This window comes from Solanum stenotomum, chromosome 7, assembly GCF_019186545.1.
Source record: "Solanum stenotomum isolate F172 chromosome 7, ASM1918654v1, whole genome shotgun sequence".
NCBI lineage: Eukaryota > Viridiplantae > Streptophyta > Magnoliopsida > Solanales > Solanaceae > Solanum > Solanum stenotomum.
This window is the reverse complement of record NC_064288.1, coordinates 9909623-9934670: the sequence shown is the minus strand read 5'-3', so window position 1 is coordinate 9934670 and position 25048 is coordinate 9909623. Positions and strand designations below refer to the sequence as shown.

At 33.1% G+C, this 25048-nt stretch overlaps 2 pseudogenes; both read right to left on the bottom strand.

Moving 5' to 3' along the window:
• Positions 1-12911: 12911 nt before the first annotated feature.
• LOC125871874 (geraniol 8-hydroxylase-like) lies at positions 12912-15255 on the bottom strand (annotated as a pseudogene).
• Positions 15256-20895: 5640 nt separating this feature from the next.
• The window catches only part of LOC125869625 (geraniol 8-hydroxylase-like), a 7898-nt pseudogene continuing 3745 nt past the window's right edge, over positions 20896-25048 (bottom strand).

The following is a 25048-nucleotide window of genomic DNA, read 5'->3' as shown; positions in this document are numbered from 1 at the left end:
ATCAAGATTCGAAGAAATAAAATTGAATTAATGGAAAGAAGTAGATTTTATACGCTTTTTATCTTTCTTGAAAAAGAATGAACGCAATTCCATATTTTTGGAAATGTTTTTTGAAGTAGTTATGTTGCAGATCCTCAAAAGCTTTGAATCACATAATTTACTCCGCTAATTAAGGCATTAAGTTACAACACTTAATTCAAAAGTATTTAAATGGTGTATCTCGGCCTTATACACCCGACTGATACACATATCTGAGTCTTTAAATCACGTATCTCGGCCTTATACACCCAATCGATAGATGTATCTGACGTATCTCGAGACATGTATCCAACAACCGAAAATGGTATAGAATGTAATATCAAAAACTATCGGGATTCCTAGTAATCATGATCTAAATTAGTGGAATTTATGTAGTTTACCCAATTCTAAACAATACCATCAGCAAACCCATTTCAAGAATACATTCCAAACACAACAATTCATACGCGCACAACAATACGAAAATCGACCCGCCTCGTCTTCTTCACGTGAGAACAGGGAAGAACGCTGCAAACCCAGAAATCCAGCAGCAAATCGCGACCTCGAGCCCAGACGCACGACGTCAACATCAACAACAACTTCCAAATGGCGTCAACAATACACATCCATATGCGACGCCTTCCTTTTTCTACCTCAACAGTAGTCGTACAACATCAACGTTCGACTACCAACAACCTATGATTTGTCCTTGCTCGCATAGGATTGAGTCACGTAGAGCTCAAGGACACTCGAGTTGATGGAAGACGTCCACCTCTTTCGAATTAGTTTAAGAATTTGTGGAAATTGGTACAAATTTTTGAATTTTGAATTCCTTTTTCCTTAGTCCAATCTTTCCAACTAGTTTTCCCCCATTTTTTCAATCCCAATTTCAGCCTATAAATACCCCTGTTCTTTCACAGTTAAGGAGATGAAAATATAGCACAATTTTTTTTATTAAGAAATAGGAGTCTTGGATAGTAAAAAGATAGTAAAAAGAGCATTCCAGAGGAAGACGTCCTCTTCTTTTTTATTAGTGATTCCTTTCTTAACAAAGCATTAAGAATTACCCTAGTCTACTATCTTGGTTTAATTAATTTCGTTGCATCATGACAATTTTCTTTTCATATACAAATAGTACGATTATTTGAATATTTTTTTAACACACTGTCTCATTTTATTTTTATCATCAAAAGAGTCTCTATATATGCTAATTCATTTTCTCTTTCTTTGCATGACTTCCCTATATGAGTCTGTTGGACTCTTTTCCTTGCATTTCCGTTGGGCCAATCCCAATAATTTTTCTTGAGTTAGCCTTGTTGCCGAGAATGAAAGAGAAGTTGATATACATGAATAATGAAAGCTGAACACATGGCTGGAAGCTAATTTAGAGCTCTCGGAAGTCAAAAACTGAATGGTATACATGCCGATATACACTGTGATACACTATTGTATACACTGTGATACATGGGTGAAAATGGGCTAGAAAAGCCCAAGTGCAACAACAGTCCAAAAGAGGATTAAAATGGACAGATTTCAGAACAAAAATGGGCTGAAAAAGGGTCTAAATGATGTAGTCTTATTAATAGAACTTAGGATAGGTGAAAGAGTGGGCCTACTAGCCCAACAATTTGAACTTGGGCAAAAAAAAAATCCAACTTTATTTTCTCCTTTACTTTACATTTCTTATCATTGTTATGTTATAGTTTAGCTCTAGCTTTATTTATGTGGTTTAAATTTAATTAAATCCCCTTAACGAAGAACTTTTTGTGTTAATCTTTTAAGTGATTTTACTTAGTTTGTTGTCACACTTAGTCATTTCATTTGAAATTTCTTTTCAAAATCATTTCAAGTGTTTAAGTTAATTTCTCTTCAAAATTTTAAGTGTGTTTATTTGCTTTAAATATTTTCCCAAAGGAAGTTAGTCAAAATGTTTTAATCAAGTTGTAGGTCAACCACGCGTTAGCGGACACTTCAAGTGCCTAACACCTTTTTGGAGTGTAAATTGAACCTTGAACCCCTTTGATATTTTCAAATGATTTTGTCTGTTTGAGTCTTTTGAAAATTATAAGTTTTCTTAATTTCTTTAAAAAATAAATAAGTGGCGACTCTTTTCAAATCGAATTTTCTCTTAAAAGGTTAAATTAATTTTTGAAAACTAAGTCTTTATTTCTTTTTTCGTAAAACAAATATTGAAGCAAGGGATGTATAAAAGAAGCATTTGAGTTGATGAACGAGATGATTGGACGTGGCTATCTGCCAGTTGAATAAACATTAAATGCAGTGATAATTCTTCTTTGCAAGTAGAGTAAAGTTGGAAAGGAGTCTAACTTAATGGAGGACATAAAAGGTAAAGGCTACTTGCTGGATTCTGGAAGTTACAGTCCGTTCATTGATGTCTTATGTAGCAATGGAGATTTCAACAAAGCATTTTTCTTTCTATAATGGTAGAAAAGGGTATAATTCCTGATTACTATTCATGGAATACATTATTTGTGTGCCCTTGTCAACAAACAAGTTGGATAAAAGGCAATAACAAGATTCGTTGTTTAACTAGCCAACAGCAGGCCATATTAAAAACATGACCGGTCACTAGGTATGGGCTGCCCGACATTTACTGTAACATCTTGAAAATTCCTCAGTTAAGACTCAAGTCATTCTTTATGCTGAATAAGTTTTTTTTCGAGTGATTCAAAATTTTGTTGGATGTTAAGGTCGCTAAAACTTCATAGCATAAAGTTGAGTTGGAAATTTTCCTTCTAATTAAATTTCTCTATGAGATTATTCTTTGGTCAGTTTCAAACGACCATAACTTTCAGCATAATATGAGTTAGGTGGCCCATGAACTATCAAATCGAAGATCTCTAAGTTCTTTTTCTAATACCGCTAAGTTTGCTAAATCCCGAGTTCGAATGAGGGAGATATGCCCGTTCGAGTGCAGCCTGTCTAGTTAAGGCAATTCATCCATTTTAAGAAAGGGTATTTTGATCTTTTCCTTACCCCCACTAGCCCAACTCGTTTTTGTTAATTTTTTTAGAGGTCTAACTGATTAGAATCAGTTTTAGTCATTCGTAAGCACTCTTAGGGTTTTTGAAAAGAGTTCAAGAGTAGAAAATGAGAACGTTCAACCTTTCTTGCGAGCTTTGAGGATTTTCGCCAAGAATTTAATTCTTTCGAGGTTTGTAAGCTTTCATAGTAATGGGTTAGTTCTCCCTCACGTCAATCATGAGTTTCCTTATTGAATTCGTCCATGAGATTTCGTGTAATGAGTTCTTGATGAATTTTTTTGAAGTTATGTTCTTCATTCTTTATTAAGGGAGTTTGTTGAGTTCTTGAGGTGAGAGTTTCGAGTTTGAGGGTTGTTCTTAAGGAAACTTGAGTTGATTTTCGTTTACGAATCTAAGGGAATTTTGAGGAAAATAATCAATTATAGGTGAATTAGGACCAAAAATCAAAGAAGAAATTCGTTGAGTTTCTGGGTTTGGGTTGGGGCGGCGATCCCCCATAGCACCAACAATGCGCCCAATCAGACCCCCAGTAAATGGGGGCCTGGTGCGATGTGCCAGAAATGCGCTCAATCAGACCCCCTAGTAAATGGAGGCCTGACGCGATGTGCCATCAGTGCCCCCAATCAGACCCCTAGTAAATGGAGGTCTAGCCACTATCTTTCTCCGTTCTTCGTTCCGTATTCGTTCTTTCAAAACATATCTTCGCTTCTCTTCCTGATTTTAACTATCCAAACTACATTTGATCATCAAGAAATCCTATCATGATCCTTTAATTCCTAATTCAAATTCGAGGTAGAGTTAAGAGTAAAGTTTGAGAAAGTCTTTTTGAGAAGTCTTCTACAATTATTTATAACTTGTTTCAAGACTTGAGTAAATGAGTATGAGAATAAGAAGAGTTGTATTCATGAGTCTATATTGTAATTTAGATCATTGAGTCGAGTCGTTCATGCCCATAATTATGCATAAACTCCATAAATTGGGTATCCTTAAGAGGAGTAATATCCTTGAGTTATGATTTTCGAGTTCTTGAGTTTTGAGTATTGAGCTTCCATATTGCTATTAAGATCCTTGAGCTGAGTCGTTCATGTCCATAATTTCACACTAACCTATGATTTGAGTTATAAATGTTGAGAAGTTTTTTAAAGCCAACACTTGAGTTCTTAAACTGAGTTTTGAGAAAGTAAAGATGAGTTTTGAGAAAAGAGTTTCTAAAACATGATTAGTCTGACAATCGAGTATGCGATCAATGTATGAGCAATATGGTATCTAGGTATACCATCAACGTTTATGCATTATGACTTCCTGAGTCATTAATTATCATATTAAATTATGATTTTGATATGTTTTTGAGAAAGAGTTTTCAAGTATAAGTTGAGTAAGAGTATAAGGGGACTATGTATTCCCAGAGGTATCAATTTTTACATTGATAAAAGAGAAATTGAGATTTCTAAATGAGTTATGAGTTCAAAAGATATTTCAAGAGTAGTTACCTCTTTTAATAGGGTAGTTTGAGCGATTATCTCAAACCAGAGGAAGAGTACAATGCATGAAAGTTTTGTTGGTAGAGATGATGAGAGGATGAGGAATTCTTATAAGAAGTGGTTAATAGGAGTCCATGGAGTGGTTAAGGTTATAGGCTTGAATGTAGTGTTCTTGGATGAGACTTCCTATAGAGGTATAGAACCCGAATCTTGTGATCTGGATCAAGAATAATCACCTTATGTCAAGTACTTGGTGATTTTGAGATAGGCTTGAGTATAGTAAGAGTAACCCCATTCCATTCTCAGTTCAGTCGTCATTCGAGGACGAATGATCCCAAGGGAGAGATATTGTAACATCTCAAAAATTTCTAAGTTAAGACTCGAGTCATTCTTTATGGTGACTAAGTTTTTTTTTGAGTGATTCAAAATTTTCTTAGATGTTAAGGTCACTAAAACTTCATGGCATAAAGTTGAGTTGGAAATTTTCCTTCCAATTAAATTTCTCTATGAGATTATTATTTGGTCAACTTCAAATGAACATAACTTTCGGCACAAAATGAGTTAGGTGAGCCATCAGCTATCAAATCGAAGATCTCTTGGTTCTCTTTCCTACGTTGCTAAGTTTGCTAAATTCCGAGTACGGATGAGGAAGATATGACCGTTTGAGTGCAACCTGTCTAGTTAAGGCAATTCATCCATTTTAAGGAGGGATATTTTGGTCTTTTCCTTACCCTTACTACCCCAACTCATTTTTGTTAATCTTTTTGGGGTCTAAACTGATTAGAATTAGTTTTAGTCATTTCTAAACACGCTTATTAGGGTTTTTATTCATCGAGTCTTTAAACTCTTGGGTCTAAGGAGTGATAACACATTGAGTCTTTTAAGCTCTTAGCTTTGTACTAGAAAGGAAAAGGCCCGTGCTTAACTTGCTTGTATACAAAATTGAAGGAAAAAATTACACCAATTTTAACCAAAAGAAAATGACAATGGAGAAAAAAAATGTTGGTAACATCTTATGTTTCTTTCAAGCCAAACAGTACATAAAATGCATGATGGGATAGTTTTCCAAAATGTCTTCAAAGTCCTGCAGATACTCTGTCCAAGCCAGCAACTGAAAATATTTTTAACCTCCATTGACATGACCTAACTAATTCCAAATAGGTTCAGAAACAGTGACTTATATATGCAAATTTGGCTATGGTGTTTGGTATTGTCTACCAGTATGCCACTACTATTAGAAGTTCCAATTCAAACAATACAAAAATGACAGAAGAAATTTATATTACTCTAAAACTGTAACTTCTCTCCAAGAATAACTACTAAATACTAATATAACACCATCCAAAATAGAACACTATGGTTCCCTACAAATTTTAAAAGTTTGAAAAATGTGTGAAATTGAACCTGAAGGCTTGAAAATTGGAGAATCTGAAATCAATCATTTTCCATGGTTTGACATGCTTGTTGTTCTGTTTCTAGAACATAACTGTTTTTCATGGTCACTTACCTTACTCAACAATACAATTCTTAAAGTGAGCAAGGATCCAAAAGTTCTAATTGGTAAGTATACCAAGGTCTTTGAATCACAAAGGAGTCAAATCCATAAAATCTAGAAACTTAGCACACCATAGTATATATTAGTACAAAGTCAAGGCGATCTACCAAGGATTTCGTAACTCTTCATCTTCCATGATATTGGAGTAGTTAGAGTAAACTCCTAAAGAAATGGTTGGCCATATTAGGATGTCTAAAAATAAAAAGAGAACGTATATAATATCTTATGAAACTTATAGTACCACATGTTGCTACCATCAGCGTATTCCGTATAAATATGAGATGTCCAAAATTATTTTGATACATAATTTATAATTTTATATCTCAAAGAAATGATAGAATTTACTCATACAAATGGAGAAACATGATATGCATCTTACAATTAGCAGAGAATCGCATTCCTGACACAATCTAAATCGAAGGCATGTTTTCATGCGCTCAGTAAAAAACTACAAAAAAATATAGCAAAAGATCATTTTTAATCATCATATCATATCATCATATATTATTATAAGTGGGAAGATCTTAACTTCAAAGTTGGATTACCATTTTACCCCTTCACTAAATTTAAATATTATTAAAAAACTAATTAATAAATTTTAAATAATAATTATATGGTATTAATCCATTATATTTCTAGATAGAATTAATTCACAGAATATTTAATTTGTTTTCATTTTAAAATGGAGTTTGGTAGATGAAGTGTTTTGTAACAACAAAAGGCAGTAAATTATATATCCTTTAAAAACTGAAATATCTTTTAACATTAAAGAACAAAAATGTCCTTTGAATTACCATACATCTTAATATGACACACATATTTAGATTTTAGTCAGAAACTTTACATATCCCAACTTTAACCAATCGAATTCTCATAGATGTTATGTATATCATCAATTCTATATGACTTTAATAATTCCTGACTTATAATATACATACCAAAAAATTATTTTCAAAATCACTTTATATTAATGCATACACTTAGTTATTCTGATGTATAATTGTTGATGGATGATTGCTGATGGATGTAATTGCTCATCATATATGCAATAAAAAAGAGGTAAATCTATTTATGCTTTGTTAGTTACTGAGGAAGTTCCTCCATTCTTTTACACGAAAACTGTTCTCTCTTTAATTTTTGTTAATTAAAAGGTTTACAATTCATTAGCTATTGTTTTTAGTCAACTCTATTTCATCTTATTTTCGAATATTTGTGGGATGAACATAATGTACATCTGAAGTTGTATAATTTATTGTGATGCTATAATAATGTAATGGATATTGATAAATTCTTTATGTATTCTCTTCAAACATTATGTGAGATCTTCACAACTAGTAACTCATGTGAAATTTACAATTTCTTAAAACAATTTGATATGATTGTCAGATTGTCCATTTGATGTTAAACTTTAATTTGGTGTTACACTCCTTCTTTTTTGATTACTTAATTTTATGAATAACTATTTATACATATTGTAATTGTATTTAAATCACTTACAAATATTTATACTAAGTAGCGTGCAATACACATATATTTCTATTCTGAAATTTATTTTTTTAAGTATATAGAAATCTTGTAGTAATTACAAAGAACAAACGTGCAAGGCATGTTCCCAAAAACTAGTTGATATATAATTGTGAAAAATTAATATAAATGCATAACATTAGAAGTGTTTTACAACTGTTTCTAACACTAATAATGCCATCCAACATGAGTCATACACTAACTTTTCTTTTTCACATATATCTAGGGGTGTCAAATGGGCAGGTTGAGTTAAAATTGGAGATATTAAAATGGGTTGAAATAGAAATCGGGTTGGGTCTTGACCCGCCCAAGTTTACTTTGGGCTCAAATGGGCTAAAAAATGGGTTGGGTCTTGACCCGCCCAATTTGACCCGATTAATCTCAATAATTTTAACATAGTGATATTTAACTTTTATAATCACAATTCGAATTTCAGCTCAAGATTATTTTTTTTAAAAAGTAACAAATGGATAGATAAATCCTAAAAGAAGTTAAATAGATAATAATTCATACCTTTAATATAGAAACATATCTTAGTAAAAAGTTTTAAAACGGGTTGAAATTGGAGATTGAATTTGGCTCAATTGAGGATTCTCTTAAAATAAGTTAGGCTTGAATGAGTTGAGATTGAACACAATTTAAATTATCTTGATCCCAACCCTTAAAATTCTGGATGGGTTATATATATTTGGGTTCATTTTTGACACCCCTGCATATATCCATCACCTCCTGGATGAGCCGAAATAAGTAGTTTGGAAGACTATATTTCATTATAAAATTCCTCCAGGTTCATGCACTTTATCTATTTCATTAATAGGGAATAGCCAAAATCATTGTGCAAGAAATGAGAAACGAAGAGTTGATGGTAAAAAAAACTCCTAAAGTGTTCCTGTATTTGAGTTTCATATTTGAACTATACCACCCAGAGGTGTATCTAAGGGAAGTTCATCGGGTTTACGTGAACCCATGGTCCTCTCCCGAGATCATATATAGTAGTATTATATTTTTTTTAAAATATTGAAATATAGATGTGTGAACCCACACTTGAAGTATCACATAATGCGATTATGACTGGGTGTACCTCTCTCTGCGAGGTTAGAAATTTGAATTTTATATTTATCTTATTTTATTTTTCTTTCTAAAATTAGATAGCACTTCTTTAAGTGGTAATTGGTATAAATATATATATAAGAATTAATTTTAGACCTATAATGTAACACCCCAGAAATTTTTTCGAACTAAGACTAGAACCGTTCATCGTAGTGAGTGAGATTTTACCGATGAATTAAAATTTCTTAAGTGTTAAGGTCACTAGATGTAGCACCTTGAGTTCCAAAAAGAATTAAATTGGAAATAGCAAAATTTGAAATTTTGCAAGTTAAGCTAAGTATGAGTTTTGGGTCCACTTCAAACAATCATAACTCCTATCTTAGGATGATTTAGGTGTTCTACCAGACACCGTAGGAAAGACCTTTGAATTATCTTTCCAACGCCACCGAGTTTGCTAAGTTTCGAGGTTGGATGAGTGAGATATGACCTTTTGAAGTTAGGCTGTCCAGTTAAGGAAAGTCAAAACCGGGTTTTAGAGGGGTATTTTGGTCTTTTCCTTACCCAATCAGATTTAATTCATTTTTAGTAATTATTTAGGGGTATAATCTGATTAGGTTCAGTTTTATAATCCTAGTTTACGCCTAGGGTTTTAGTTGAGAGTTCAAGAAGAGAAAAGAAGAAGAGAGAAGAAGAGAAAAGAGAAAGGATGAAGGCGTTCGTCGACGTTCTTGAGAGTTGTTGCGGATTGTCTACATGGGTTTGATCCCTAAGAGGTATGTAAGCTTCCATAGTGTTGGGTTTGGTCACCCACACCCAAACATGTTATTTTCAGCGCAAATTTCATTCTTGAAGTTGAAAGATTTGAGATCTTGATGAGTTTTTGATAGGTGTTCTTAAAGTTCATTCTAAATCTTGTTGTGTTGGGGTTTAGATAATTTCTTGAGATCAAAGTGAGTGTTTTAAGGGATGTATTAAGTATATTAGAGTTAATTATGTTAAGTAATCAATTCTAAGTTATTGGGGAAGAAACCATTCGATTCTAGGCGAAATAGGGTGAGAAAACGAGAAAAGAAACTTGCTGAAATTTCTGGGTTGGGGGACTGGCGCGATGCGCCTGCCAGAGCGCCCCAAACCCACCTCTGAAGTTTAGGGGCTGGCGACCTGTGCCACCCATAGCGCCAAGGTCGTCTGCCCCACCCAGTTTGTCGTCAGTTGTCCCGTTTGAGTTCGTTTAAAGTGCATCTTCACTTCTTTTCGATTCTAACTAATCTAAGCTACTTCTAAACACCTAAAATCATTCCTAACATGATCATAACCTTGAATTCATAAATCAAATTCAAGGTAGAGTTACGAGTCAAGTTTGAGAGCTCTTTCAAACCCTTTGATAAGGTCCCTTAGAGTCTTTTGAGGAGTCTTCTACAATTATTAGTAACTTGTTTCGAGACTCGAGCAAGTGAGTATGAGGATGAGGAGAATGTATTCATGAACCTACTTTGTCATCATGAGAACCTTCATATCATGAACCAAAACTCTTGAATTCATAATTCACATTCAAGAGAGAGTTAAGAGTAGAGTCAAGAAAGCCTTTGAGTTCAATTGTGAATCCTTTGAGATCAACTATCGATTTGAACTAAGTTTTGAGGAAGTAATTTAGAGAATGAGAAGAGTTGTATCATGAGTTCCATAATGTTATGTAGACCTACGAGTCAAGTCGTTCATGCCATTAAATTCCGCATGAACTCCAGAAGTTGAGTATCTATGAGAGGAGAAATATCTTCAGATCCTAAGTCTTAAGTATTGAGTTTCTAACCCATTTGAGATTGCATTCCTAATCATGGGACTATTACCTATTACCCATGAAGTCCATGAGTTGAGTTGTTCACGCCCATAATTCACATGAACATTATAAGTCGAACAGTCTTGAGATGAGAAGTATCTTTGAGTCCTTGAGTTGAGTAGTTCATGCTCATAATTCCTCATGAACCCTCTAAGTTGAGCATTCTTGAAGTGAGTAGTATTATTGAAGTTCTTGAGTTTCAAGTGTTGAGTTCTATCTATGGTTATTGAAAACCTTGCATTGCGTCATTCATGCTTATAATTCGACATGAACCATATTTTAAGAAGTCTTTTACAAATGTTTAATCTTTGTTTTAAGACTTAAGTTTTGAGTTCAGTAAAGAGTAAAGTTGAAGTTCATTTCTTCAAAAGTATATGGGGACTATGTATTCCCAAAAGAGTTTAAAATGTTTTCACATTTAAATAAGAACGGAAAACTGAGATTTTCAAAAGAGCCTTTGAGCTAGTTTTTTAGTAAAGAGCCTTTGGGCTAGTTTTTAGTTAAAGAGTAAATGCTTTCACAATAAAGCAAGAAAGAAAACTGAGATTTCCAAGATAGCCTTTGAGCTAAGTTTTTGAGCACTAATCTCAAATCACAGAAGAAGTATGTTTTAAAGACATAAGAGCTAGTATATTTTGGGAGTAGTATTGAGCACCGAATTGAGGGAGCGTTCAAAGAACCCACAACCCTCATAGAACCATGTAGCCACCATGGGTAGAAAAGGATCATACTTTTTAGATGAATCCTTTTCAAGATAGACTAGTGGATCCATTAGGCAGTTCAGGTTCTATACCTTTGGCCGGGTATAGAATGCTCTGGCAGCGTGAGGTTGATCGTTGTATCATCACTATAGCTCTTATGTGATGGTTGTCGGTTAGAGAAACTCCCACAAAAGTTATGGTATTTTATATACATCAGTTTATTGTATTTTTACATACATTTCAGAGTTATGTTGTATCCTTGCATACACACAGAGTTGACAACATGTTTTTAAATAGTTTGTTCTTTATATTGCACTTGTTTTAAATTGCTTTATATTGAAATGAGTTCAGTTAAGTATTCATGAGTTGAGTATTTCAAGTCGAATATCTTATCTTTGAAGTCGAGTATCTAATCTCTGAGTTGAGTATCTTATCCTTGAGTACTTCTGAGTTGAGTAAGTTTAAGTAGTTTTGAGTATCCTTGAGTATTCCTTTGAGTTGAGTGAGTTGAGAAAAGGTAAGTATGTTTCTTTTTATCAAGTTTCAAGCTCATGTTTATGCTTTAGAATTTCTCTTACATGCTCGTACATTCCACGTACTGAGTCATTTGGCCTGCATCTTCTCATGATGCAGACACAGGTATTCAGGATCATCAACAGGAGCTTCGTTGATACATCCGAGAGTTCGAGTTAGCTATGGTGAGCCTCCTTGCTTTTGGAGGATTTCATTTTCCTTTTAGTTTAGTCAGGATGTCGTGGGTCTTGTCCCGACTTCCATCTTTATCAGTTAGAGGCTTCATAGATAGTCAGTATAGTTGAGAAGTCTGTATTATTAATTTATTTTATTAAATGTTTTAAAGACTTAGTTGCCTATTTTATGGCGAGCTGAATATCTTATTTTTATTTAGAGTTTTCTTTGTAGTTAAAGCTTTGTATTTGAGTTTTTGATTTTATTCAGTTTTTAAGCTTTGTATGCTTGAATCAGTTTTCCGCTTGTAGCCAGCCAGGATGAGGGTTCGCTTGGGGACCAGCAATGGTTCTCGAGTGCCGGCCACGTTCAGGGTGTAGGCTCGGGTCGTGACATATAATTTTAAAATTTTAACGATTTTCAATAGTAAAATTCTAAATGTCAAACCGAACAAATTTATATCATAGATTAACATTTTTATAATAGTGCATCCATCATCTCAAAATCTTGAATACGTCTCTGATACCACCAACTATTTATCAAAACATCCGTCAACCATTGATAGTTCACTTCTCCCATGTGAACCGATCAGGGAAGAAGCTCACACAAATGATAATTCAAATAAGGTTTCCAGCCTTCACCCAAGAAACAAATAAACAAAAACGACAAATTTTCTAAAGCAACAAATATGACTTTCCTATTTTGAAATACAAAATTCCATTTGTTTCCAACATTTGTACAGTTGATTGTGAAGATCAGCAAATTCACCCATTTGACCATTATCACTTGTAGACGCATTGAATTTTAGACGAGACCTTCCATTTTGCAGAGTGTTTTTTCTTAAAGCTCTAGAAAGGAACATGGATATATCACAAAGAAAAAACAGGTGTCAGAAGCTCCTACAGTATGCCACATATTTATTCACACGTGTCACTGTGAAAGGGTACATGTTGGGTTGTACTTAGTCTAAATTTACTGTACAATATACATTGCTTTCCGTATATGTTTTTAGTGCAAAGATCGTCCAACCCTTGTTGGCTTATATATAATAGAATAATGATAACATTGTGATGGTACATAAATACCTTTTGTTTATGACATATAGGATATTATTTATTTGTTCACAAATATTGAGTCCGTGCTGCACTACCTAGTTTACAAAGAAATACTGATAATATTGTATTCTTAATTTGGTAACTTAAAATCTTAAGTTTATCCCAAGATCTAAAGTGGAACAGGGATAGCTAACAGTGGTTGAGCTTTTGCCAGTGTAATACCAAATTTTTCCTCCATGTCCAAATCTTTAGGTGCAATTCCACCATGGAGCTTCCAATTAAAGGTATTTAGAATTGAACCTAGTGTTACTGGAACCATCTTGATAGCCAAAGGTAATCCAGGGCATATTCTTCGACCAGCGCCAAATGGAATTAGCTCAAAATTCTGACCTCTAATATCTATATCTGACTCCCAAAACCTCTCTGGCTTAAAGTCCAAAGGGTCTTCCCATAGACTAGAGTCGTGCCCTATTGCCCATATGTTCACAAGAACTTGTGAGTTTTGGAATAATATAGCCACAAAACTCAACATCTTCCACTGCTTTGGGTGGAATTAAGAATGGAGCTGGTGGGTGTATTCGAAAGGTTTCTTTCACGACACACCTCAAGTAAGATAATTTTGCAACATCAGCTTCATCTATTAGCTTGCCTCTACCAATCACTTGTGCAAGTTCTTCTTGTGCTTTCTCCAAAGTATGTGGATTCTTGAGTAGTTCAGCCATTGCCCACTCCAATGTATTTGATGTCGTATCGCTCCCTGCTACAAACATGTCCTGTGGAACTAACAAGTGTAAGAACCTATGATGTCAAGTAAAAGAGATTCCAAAACATATGTTACTTCAGAAATAAACCACCAGAAAGAGATGCTCGATATGATTCCTGTCGATTTCTTGAGGGCAAATGTTGAGAAGGGAATCTAAAACATCACCATTTGTATGGTTTCCCATCTTCCTTTCGTTTAATCGTTCATCGATTAAACCACTCATAAGTTGAAGAACCTTAGTAAAATGATTTGTCATGCGTCGCCTTCTACCTTGCGGATCAATTCTCCTGAAAAAGGGGAAATAGTCTACCAAATTGGGTTTACCAGCCTCAACCATGATGTTCCACACCAAATCCTTAATTTCCTTAGCAGAATCAGAGGATGGATCAATCAAATCTTTTGAGAAAATGGTGTTGGACGAAAAATTTATAGAAGTTCTAAAAGCTGCCCTGCCAATATTTACTGCTTCACAATTTTTCCCACTCTTGTCGCAGTAGTCAATCAGCTCCTGGACCTTTTCAGATCTTAGATGCTTACTAACATCAAGATTGTGACCTGAGATCACATAAAATTAATCTACTTTTTAGTATATGCTCATCTAACCTTGGTTTAAACAAATGGGGTCAAGACGACAAACAGATTAAACTCGAAAATGATCCATCAAATAATTGTGTGAAAACAAATCAAAAGTTAAAAGGTTCCTTCCGCCGCTGGACCAAACAACACACTTTGTTAGTGGATTCCCAAGTCATTTTTCTTATATATTTACTCTTTTTTTTTTTTCAAATACACACAAATATTATAACATATTTAAAAACACAAATTTCAAAAAATCTAGTAGCCATATGAAAATTATGACATATTTAATATCATAAGTTTTAACAATATTTCTTACTTTCTTAAAGTCCACGCTCAAGAAAGTTACACCACATAAGTTGAAACTAAGAGACTAATAATTAAGAGAATCAAATAAAATTCATTTAAAAAAAACAAAAACAAGATAGAGGTTGACTATTAAAAAAAATCCAATAATCAATAATCATATAACAGATTTTGAATCCTTTTCATCTGCTCTTAGCGACAATAATAACAAAATCAATCTACTTTGTAATACTCCTTTTTTTAAAAACTGCGTGAAAAGTAATATAAATCACAATTCAAAGTATTTACCTGAGAAGATGTGAGAGTTCATAATCTTTCGAAGTATTTTCCATTGAGAATTGACAGGTAACCATATAACAGAGAAATCAGACTCATTGCAAGCATAAATTGTGTCAGGAACAGATCTGCTGGAAAAGCTCAAATCTTGCTTTTGCATGACTTGTTTAGCCAAGACTGATGAGGAAATTACCACTGTGTTTACTTGCCCCAATTTCAGATTCATAATTGGACCATGTTTTTTCGCGAGTTGAGTAAGTGATATGTGAGGTTTGTCGCCAAGCAAATGAAGATTTCCAATGATAGACAAAGGAAAGGGACCTGGTGCAACTCTTTTGCTTCTTCTAAGTGAAAAAATAACAACCCCATGGACCAAAAAATAAGCAAATAATAGTCCTAGCAAAATGTTCATGTAGTCCATTTTTCTTTATATTTTCTTGACTTATGAACTCGCTATGCTATGGAATTAGTTTATATTCCCTCCGTCCCTATTTAGTTGTCCATATTTCCTTTTTTAGTTGTCCCTATTTAGTTGTCCATTTTGACAAATCAAGAAAGGACAACACATTTTTTCCTATTATACCCTTATTTACACTTCTTGAAAATTGTAAAAGTGTATGTTGTTTCCCTCCAATTTATTTCACTTGAATTCAAAGAAGTGGTTGTAATTTTGAAGTGAAAAGTTGTCATAAGGGTAAAATTGTAACTTCACTATGCTAATCATTGTTGCCTTAATCTGTGTGTCATTTCTAAAGTGGACAACTAAAAAGGGACGGAGGGAGTATTGATTTTAGTAGGAGTCTTTGTTAGGTCTTAGAAGCAATACCTCGCTTTCTGGTTCATATCGTGTTAGGGGAAGGTCCTTCTCAATGCTCTAACTTCGATACCAAATATGGAAAGTTGTGTTAGGTCCTAGTACTAAGTGTGTAAATCTTTTATAATGTATCACTATCACTATCTAATTTGTACCTAATTTTTTTTGTTTTTGAACATTTTAGACATGCAACTAACTTCAGGCAAAAATGTTAATAAGTTATAGGGAGAAGGGACGGATTTACTCCCGAACTTTAATAAATGGTATGTATATGCCCTCCGTTATACTTTGCGTCCACATAAGCCCCTTCCGTCCAATTATAGGTACACATATACCCCTCTCACTAACGGACCCCTAATTGCTTACACGTGTCTTATTCCTATTGAACTACCTGTTTGACCCTTTTTTTTAACCAATAACCCAACTATCCACCCCATAACCCAATACCCACCCAATTTCTTAGAACAAAGTTCAACAATCACCAGAAAACAGAGCACAAGTACTCAAAAAGCACAAATTTGGCAAGAACTCAAACACCGTAATTATAAAAAGAATACAAAACAATGAGACACGTAGAAGGAGAAAGCTGATACACAAAAAGCCAAAAAAAGAGGGCTCTGTTTTTCACAAAAAATTCCATATTCCTCTGAAATTAAGCAAAACACAAAAACAAAAATATTACCGACAAAAATTAACCCCATGCTTTGTCAACAACAAAATAAGACTATGATCTCTCACAAACACGCCTTTTTAATTCAAACCAAATTCATCTCTCTCTATATCTTCACCAAAAAAAAAAAATTACACAGAGAAACCAGAAAAATCTTGAACCCAGCAAATTTTTTTTTTTTTTTTTGGGAAAGTTCTGGTTATGATTTTTGTGGGTATTTGATGAATTCTAGTTCTTTGTCTTGTTGGTGAGTTCTTGCCAAATTTGTGCTTTTTGAGTACTTGTGCTCTGTTTTCTGGTGATTGTTGAACTTTGTTCTAAGAAATTGGGTGGGTATTGGATTGTGGGGTGGATAGTTGGGTTATGGGTAAAAAAAAGGGTCAAATGGGTAGTTCAATAGGAATAAGACACGTGTAAGCAATTAGGGGTCCGTTAGTGAGAGGGGTATATGTGTACCTATAATTGGACGGAAGAGGCTTATGTGGACGCAAAATATAACGGAGGGCATATACGTACCATTTATTAAAGTTTGGGGGTAAATCTGTCCCTTCTCCCTAAGTTATATATGGCTGATGTTCACACAAGAATGCCTGATTTTTTATGAGGTATCTTATTTGGATATCACTGATTTTTTATGAGGTATCTTATTTGGATATCATTAAAATTAAAAGATTCACTTCTTCAAAGCATTATATTTCAATTACTATAAATTCGAAAAATACTATTGTGCAATTACTATGAAGAAGTGATGGAGAAGGAGGAACACATCTTTATGTTTGACATTTGTCAGTTTTTGTCTGATGTTTGCTAAAATTAAATACAAGTTTATTTTTAAAAGGGAAAAAAGACAATATATCTCCGAACTATCGTAAATGGTATGCAGACATCTCCGTTATACTTTTGGGACATTGACACCCTGTCATCTAAAAACTAGAGCATATATACCCTTTATACTAACTTGACAAGGAAAATAACTTGTCCGGTTGTTCTAGGGTGACGTTTTTGAGAAATGTTTCATCATATTATTTTGGCATAATACATATATTGGACCCTAAACTTGGCTTCAAATTTTAACTTTGACCTCCAACTTTCATAGTGCACAAATAGGCACTTTAACTTGTATAAAATAGAACAAATAGATACACATGTCCTACATGGCATCCTACATATCATTTTTTGTCCTACGTGGTGTCCTACGTGTATTGTGCCATGTAGGACTCGTGTGTTTACTTGTTCTACTTTATACAAGTTAAAGTGTCTATTTGTGCACTATGAAAATTGGAGGTCAAAGTTAAAATTTGAAGCCAAGTTTAGGGTCCAAGATATGTATTATGCCTATTATTTTTATTTAATAAATTCCTCTATTGTTCTTCCAAAGGAATCTTCTACCCCGGCACACGGGATTTCCATGGAGCTCTTAAAGGGCCTCAGAAGTCTAAAAGCTATTAACTTCCATTTTTGGTGAATTGGAGCTATGCTTTTCATCAGCATAGATGAACCTTATACATGATTCTTAGTTGATGACATAAAGGGATTAGTTGAATTTACTCTTCTTTTTATCCACGATAGTTGATAGAATGACCAGCAGGGTTGGGGTTATTAGCTTCATTGTAGGAGAAGGTATCAAACATATAGGGGACAGTTAGTGTCCAAGATAATTCTTTGTTCCATAGCCTTGGGCTATTTACAACTCGATGTCCAAATAAAAGATGCTTCATTAATACTCTTTTGTTTAAATATTGTTGAAAGACTTCAAATTATATGTAACAAGGCAAGGTATTTAAGAAACTAGAACATGACTTCCTAACAATACTGAAATGAGAATTGCAAACTACTACAAAGAAATATAGTGTACTAAAATGAGAAGCTGCAAATAACTACCACAAAGGTATAAATTATAATAATTGTTGGTGTAATTTACCACAAATATAATAAATTACAGTTGAAATAAAATGAATAAAAAAGTATTTAGGCTGAGGTGCGGACATCTCGCTCTCTTTAAGAAGATTCAAGCCCACTGCGACATAATCTACATCGATCCAGCAGTATCATTCTTGACTTGTCCCCTTAGGGATATAACAGCCTAACAACATCGTATAACTCAAGCAACTCCAAATTAGTTGAAGATTCCAAAGCTCCCCATAAGATTACCTTCCTTCAACATATAAATATGCTCTTTTATATAGTGAATATAGTTGAAGACTAAGAATATTTTCTGTCTCAACTCTCTCTTTCAGTACTACATACTACAATATTTTTTCACACTTAACACATTTCATCTCCAACACAAAGGAAGATGCATCAATATTTATAGGTGAAGAAGTCTTCCATGTAATCAATGGGTAGAATATGGGTAGATAAATGTGATAAATATTATACGGAGAAGGGTCTAAAATGCTCCTCAAGTATTTGAATTGGTACCAAATTACTCTCCATCCACCTATCGGACCTAAAATACCCCTGATGTCTACCTTTCGGCTCAAAAATACCCTCGATGTTAATCTTTGACTCATATTTGCCCTTATTTTTAATAGCTCCCTTAAAGTAAAAATATTAAATATTTATTTATTATATTGCTTAATGTGATTGGTCCAAATTTAAACCCTTCTCAAATAAATAATAAAAATTCTATTTTTCTATAAAACCACATATGATTCATATTTTGACCCGATAAACTTGAAAATAATATTGAAAAAATAATTAATTTCATGATATCTTCCTATTGACATATTTTAAATCGACCCAATTTATAATAACGTAACCCAACTCATAAATGGGGATCCAACTAAAATCCATTCTTACCCCGACTGATTGTCCATCTAAAAAAAAAAATTATTTTCATTAATATAAAATTTTCTCTCAATTATCCAAATGTCTTGTTCATTGTCTCTTTTTTTCCTTCTTTGTAATCTCTTATTCTTAATTAGGATATCCGGGACTTCAACTTGAAATGAACTCACATATTTATATTCTTTTAATTAGTATTATTGTCATGATGGGATGACGGTGGGGATACGAGACATGATTATTTTTATTCGTTTATTTTTAATTTTGGGTACACACAAAAGAAAAATGTAATATTTGTACATATTTGCCTAATTAAGTCATCTTTTATTGAACTAATTATTTCTATATGAATGCATCGTTATTTTCCTCCTTTTTTCTCTCTTGTTTGTCATAATTTTTTTTTTAAAAATGGTGGACAAGATCCAAATAGAAAAAAAATGGAAGAGATAGGAAGTGAAGGGCTGGGGAGGGAGGAGTGTAGAGAGTAGATGCCTAACCTTTTTATAATTTTAAATTTACTATGAAATTCAAAATCAAGTCAATCATGTGAGCTTATACATTAAGTAATTTCAAATTATTTTAACGGAAAAGGGCCTAAAATGCCCTTAAACTATGAGATTTGGTACAATATTACCCTCCATCCACCTAATGAGTATGATCCGTTAGACATAGGAGTGTGCATTCGGTTTTTCAGTTTGGTTTTACACTATTCGGTTTGAAATTTTGGTTTTCAGTTTTGTAAAAGTGAAACCCAATCCAATTCAAAATAAATTTGGTTTGGTTTGGTTTTCCTCTATTCGGTTCGGCTTTTTTCGGTTTGGTTATTCAGCTATGTCAATAATTAATAACATATATAACCAAAGTAATAATATTTAATCCCTTAAATATACTTTCTAATATAAATCATAAGTAAAACTTAAAATACAATACTTATAAGTATACCTATTATAGATGTAATTCAAACATAAAATATAAACGTAATCATCATGAAAGGCAATAACCAAAAAGGAACAAAAGTGGTTAACTCCAAATTAATTCTAAGCCTAAACATTATATATATATATATATATATATATATATAAATAAATAAAATTCGGTTTTTTTCGGTTTTTATTTTTTTAAATCCGAAACTAAACCAAAAAACCAAACAAAGTAATTTATTAATCCAAAACAAATCCGAAAAACCAAAAAACCAATCCAAATAAAAATTTGGTTTGATTTGATTTTATTATTCGGTTTAATCCGAATAGTGCACACCCCTAGTTAGACATAAGAGTATTTTTTTAGCCGAAAGGTGGACATCAGGGGTATTTTAGGACCGATAGGTGGATGGAGGATAATTTTGTACCAATTCAAATACTTGAGGGGCATTTTAGGCCCTTCTCCTAATATTATATAAGTTATAAGAAACTAATGGTCACATGAGTTATTAAGAAACTAATGACCATGAGAGTTACAAGAACTAATGGTCATATAAGTTACAAGAACTAATAGTCATCATCTACTACAATTTATATCCACTAACATATGCACTTAATATTTTATTTTAATAATAAGATGCTATACACCATCAATAACTACTACGGTGTAAATCGTTGGGAACTAAGAAGTGATAACACACTGAGTCTTTAAACTCTTAGCTTTGTATAATCATAATATTGTGATGTTACATAAATACCTTTTGTATATGACATAGGATATTATTTATTTGTTCACGAATATTGAGTGTGTGCTGGCATGGGCAGCACTACCTAGTTTACGAAAAAAAAAAGTGTCATTATTGTATTCTTAATTTGGTAACTTAAAATCTTAAGTTTATCCCAACCTCTACAGTGGAACAGAGATAGCTAACAGAGGTTGAGCTTTTGCCAGTGTAAGACCAAACTTTTCCTCCATGTCCAAATCTTTAGGTGCAATGTTTCCACCATACAGCTTCCAATTAAAGGTATTTAGAATTGAACCTAGTGTTACTGGAGCCATCCTGATTGCCAAAGGCAATCCAGGGCAAAATCTTCGACCAGCATCAAATGAAATTAGCTGAAAATCCCGACCTCTAACATCTATATCTGACTCCCAAAACCTCTCTGGCTTAAAGTCCAAAGGGTCTTCCCATAGGCTAGAGTCGTGCCCTATTGCCCATACGTTCACAAAAATTTGTGAGTCTTTTGGAATAATATAGCCACATAACTCAACATCTTCCTCTGCTTTGCGAGGAATTAAGAAAGGAGCTTGTGGGTGTATTCGAAGGGTTTCTTTCACAATGCACCTCAAGTAAGGTAATTTTGCAACATCAGCTTCATCTATTAGTTTGCCTTTGCCAATCACTTGTGCAAGTTCTTCTTGTGCTTTCTCCAAAATGTGCGGATTCTTGAGTAGTTCAGCCATTGCCCACTCGAATGTATTTGATGTCGCATCAGTCCCTGCTACAAACAAGTCCTGTGGAACTTACTAGTATAAGATCTTATGATGTCGGTGCCATATACTAATCAAGTGAAAGATTCCAAAACATTTGTTGCTTCCAATGAGAAGAAATTGAAATTCTGCTTAAGTATTTAATCAACCCACCATACAACTTGTAGAGACATACAACTAAATTGTCAAAATCAGGGGTGGAAATGTACTGATAATTTGAATTTGATAACATTAGCTCAGACCTTATTGATTTGTTTTAAAAGATTATTAAAAAATGACTTCATGTATAAGTAAGTGAATCCAGTTGAGCTTCAATATAATATGGATATCGCACGCCGGGTGAAAAACCAAATAAAGGGAGGATAAATTAAATGTTAGTTTAAACTGTATATATTGTGGATGGTCTATGTTTGCTAAGACTATATGTGCTCAAGATTTGCAAATTGGGAGAAAGGAAAAATATATCCTTGTACTATCGTAAATGATATGCAGATACCCTCCGTCATACTTTTGGGACATTGGTGCCCTTGCCATCGAAAAACAAGAGCATATATATCTTTCACTCTAACGGAAGACTAATTAGGGACACGTGGTGCAATCTTATCCGTCGGGTTCGTGGATAAGATTATGACACGTGTATGTCCATTAGTATAAAGGGTATATATACTCTAGTTTTTGGACGGCAGAGGTACCAATGTCCCAAAAAGTATGACGGAGGGTATCTGCATACCATTTACAATAGTTCGGGGTATATTTGTCCTTATGCCCTTGCAAATTTAAAGGACGAATAGTGCTCAAATTATATTTGATGGACCATAAGGAATAATTTTGGCCAAAAACCCTTAACTTATAGCTACATAGCTTGGAGCTACAGGCTTTCTTAGATTTCATTCTTGTTGACTAATCTGTGCCGTCTTGAGACCACAAGTTCCAAAAATCTTTCTAAATTTTGTATCTAATCAAATATTAGGATGGAGGGAGAAATATTCTTTCTAGTTCTCAAGAATTTTAAATCAATATGGCAAATAAATAAATAAAAATGGAATGTAATTGAGGATTGGAGAAAGAGGGGTAGAAAATAAACCAGAATCAGATGTTCGATATGATTCCTGTCGATTTCTTGAGGGCAAATTAATGTTGAGTAGAGAATCTAAAAAATCAACATTTTCATGGTTTCCCAGTTTCCTTTCATTTAGCCGCTCATCAACTGATCCACTCATAAGTTGAAGAACCATTGTAAAATGAATTGTCAGGCATCGCCTTCTACCTTGTGGTTCAATCTTCTCGAGAAAGGGAAAATAGTCGACCAAATTGGGTTTACCAGCCTCAACCATGATGTTCATAATTGGACCATGTTTTTTCGCGAGTTGAGCAAGTGATATGTGAGGTTTGTCACCAAGCAAATGAAGATTTCCAATGATAGACAAAGAAAAGGCAGGACCTGGTGCAACTCTTTTGCTTCTTCTAAGTGAAAAAATAACAACTCCATGCACCAAAAAATAAGCAAATAATAGTCCTGTAGTCCATTTTTCTCTATATTTTCTTCACTTAAGAACTAGCTAGGGAATTAATATATATATATATATATATATATATTGGTTTTAGTAGGAGTCTGATCTGTTAGGTTTTGGAGGCAATACCCCGCTTTCCGGTCCCTCTCGTATTAGGAGAAGGTCCTTCTCAATGCTCTAATCTCAAGGGATGGGCATGGTATGGTAAATACTGAATACTATATTCACACAATTCATATATATGCAACTATATAATACTAGCCAATATATAAAATGTTATTTAAATGTTGAAATTTTGACTACTCTATCTTGATTTAAATATTCTGTTTGGACGATTGTTCATTAAGAGAATTATTTGAACTTTATTTTGAACATTTTTACATGTGTAAGGTATTAGTATAATATAATTGAGACGTATACTTGCCTTTTATTTATGGGAAAAGGGTACGATATGCCCCTCAATTTTGTCATTTAAAATTGATATACCTCTCGCTCCGAAAGTGGCTCATATATATCACTATTGTTACACAAATGACTCACATATACTATTTTCCTCTAACGGGGGTGGAAAAAAATAATTTCAAATTTTTTAATTAATTTTTTCATTTTAAAAAAATAATTCATGTAGGGATATATTTTATCCTTCTCACACGTTTTTTTTTTACCTTTTTAATTCAACGACTAATTTGAATTTATTATTTTGATGGTCAAATTTATTGTTTTTCACTTATTTTCTTATAATCTTTAGTATTGATATCCTAATCTTTTTACATATATAAATACTAAATTTAATTACAATAGCAAAAAAAAAGTAGTTTTAATTTTTTTTCCTTTTTTTTTAATTCACAGTTCTTTCTTTTTATTTCTCTCATTTTACACTAAAGAATGAAAGAAAATTAAAATAAGAATAGGAAATTGAATGAAATTCAAATAATAATAATAATCAAAGAAGTTGAAAAATAATTTATGTGTGAAACAGATCAAATACATATTTTTTAAAATATTAAAAATCAAAAAAAATAATTTAAAATTAATTTTATCACTTCTGTAACGGTAGGGGTATATGTGAGTCATTTTTGTAACGGTGAGGGTATTTGTGTGCCAATTTTGTAACGAGAGACATATCAGCTCTAAATGACAAAGTTGAGGGATATATCAACACTTTTTCCCTTTATTTATTTTAGGTGGCTTTGCCAGCATTTGATTTTAAAAAAGAAGAAGATATAATTGAGACGTTTCTTGAAAAGCCAAAATCATAATTCTTCATTATACGAATATATGTAAGTTGAATTTGATCAAACTTTGATATCTAATTCACTGCACGGCAAAATACCGAAACTGAACTTTAAAATAATAAACCATACCAAATTAATTCGGCATGGTAATGGTATGGTATTTTTTAAAAACCAAAAATCAAAATTACCGAATTTTTCAATAGCATACCATACTGAAAGGTCCAAGTACTAACCGTATAAATCTTTTATGATGTGTCTTATTTGAATATCACTATTTAATTTGTACTTCTTTTTTAAAAAATAATTTAGACATGCAACTAACTTCAAACAAAGATGTCAGAAGTTATATATGGCTGAAGCTTACATAAGAATACCTAATTTTTTAAGAGGTATTAATTATTTGTATATCACTATTTAATTTGTATCTATTTTTTTTTAACTTTTAGACATGCAACTAATTTCAAACACGGATGTCAAAAGTTATATATGGTAGAAGTTCACACAAAAAAAAAGATATTTTATGAGGTACCTATTTAATTTGTACTTATTTTCTTAATTAGTTTTTTTTTAACATTTTAGACATGCAACTAACTTCAGACAAAGACGTCAAAAGTTATATATGGCTGAAGTTCACGATGAATACCTTATTTTTTATATCACTATTTAATTTGTACCTATTTTTTAATATATATATTTTTTTGAACATATTAGACATGCAATTAACTTTAGGAAAAATGCATAAGTACCCCCTAGCCTATGCCCGAAATCCCAGATACACACCTAAC